Raw genomic sequence first — 1,523 nt, 5'->3', positions numbered from 1 at the left:
GGAACAGTATCTGGATATACAAGGCCTGAACACTTGGAGCCAGGGATAACTGAAGGTTATGTTGATGCCGGCTACCACACTCTTTCTCCATAATCTACGGCAACACATGCTTCACTCTTTTCCCAATCTTCTCTCCCCTCTTTCAGCCAAATGCTACCACAGAACCTTCAGAGAATTTGAACATCCCAAACCCTCACATTACCCATAAAAGACAATAAGAAGATCTCTTGGATAATATGGAAATGTTAAAAATTAAATGAGTCCTTGCTACATTTACCCAGAGTGTGAGAGAGACTAGACTACAAATACAGGAAGTTCATCTCAGAAATTCTCCCTGAAGGAAACAGTTTAGTTGCTCCCCAACAATAAACTTTTGGGCTTCTCTGGTGGCTCAGAGGTTAAAGCGTCTGCCTCCAATGCAGGAGACCCAGGTTCGATCCCTGGGTTGGGAAGATCCCCTGGAGAAGGAAATGGTAACCCACTCCAGTATTTTTGCCTGGAGAATCCCATGGACGGAGAAGCCTGGTATGCTACAGTCCACGGGGTCACAAAGAGTCGGACGTGACTGAGCGACTTCACTCACTCACTCAACAATAAACTTTCATCCCAGCTTCCTCACATACAGGTGAGCTGCATGAAATAGCCAGTTACTTCACTCTTCACCTTCCGTAAGTGAAACATAGCTTACTGTTCTCCAAACAAACTCAGAGGGGCTATTTGAGAAAAAGGGGTGACCAATTCCATTTCTATCAAACTGTTTGCAACTTAAGGTTCTAACCCTTGAGAGCCGACAAGCCCTTACCTTTCTTTCTGGCCTCCAGCTTGGTCCAGCATCCCTTCCACCTGCTCTCCTGACCAACAACCTTCCCACTTCTGTTCACAGGTACCACCGGTCCTTCTGGCTAGGCAGGGCCTTGGGAGAAGCTAGGTGACATTTCTTGGGAGGACCTCTTCAGCTGGTGCACAGAGGCACTGTTTTGTGGCTAGGGGAAAAGAGAGTTTTGTTTTGCTTGCTCAAATGACAGCAGACAGTTGAGAGAGAAGCAAAGATGACAAGGAGGGACAGGACACTGTATGACCCAGCTCCAACGGCTGGACTTCTCTGAAATCCTATAACCAAGAAGATGAGGGCCAGTAGCTGAGAGAGACAACTTGTTGAGATATAGACGACTCTGGCCAAAACTAGTGTTTCTTGGGGACTCAGAAGACAAACTGTGGCAGAGAGGTGGGACCATTCTCTGTAACTCTCAAGACCCAGTAACACACAGGGATGCTGAGTCTTAAGAACTAGGGCATATTGTGAGGAAGCTCCCCAGCACTGACATTGGTGTTCTCACAATTAGTACAGCCGGCAGAAGCAGCAGAAAGGCTGCCTAAACAGTGTTGAGAGCTGAGGTGTCACCAAGAGGCAAACCACAGTACAGGACATGTGCCTGCACCATATACGTAGGTTGTGGGCAATACTTTGGCCCCCTGATGCGAAGAGCCAACTCATAAGACCCTGATACTGTGAAAGGCTGAAG

General features: G+C 47.5%; 1 non-coding gene across 1 annotated transcript; it reads left to right on the top strand.

The window, feature by feature from the left end:
- The first annotated feature begins 380 nt into the window (after positions 1-380).
- TRNAW-CCA (transfer RNA tryptophan (anticodon CCA)) lies at positions 381-452 on the top strand. The gene has a single exon. It is a non-coding gene; the product is annotated as a tRNA-Trp (tRNA).
- Positions 453-1,523: the final 1,071 nt, after the last annotated feature.

This window comes from Bos grunniens, chromosome 3 (genome assembly GCF_055505025.1).
Source record: "Bos grunniens cultivar Pamir isolate PY7600 chromosome 3, Bosgru_T2T1.0, whole genome shotgun sequence".
Taxonomy (NCBI): Eukaryota; Metazoa; Chordata; class Mammalia; order Artiodactyla; family Bovidae; genus Bos; species Bos grunniens.
The sequence above is the reverse complement of the archived record's forward strand: the minus strand, read 5'-3'. Positions and strand labels throughout refer to the sequence as shown.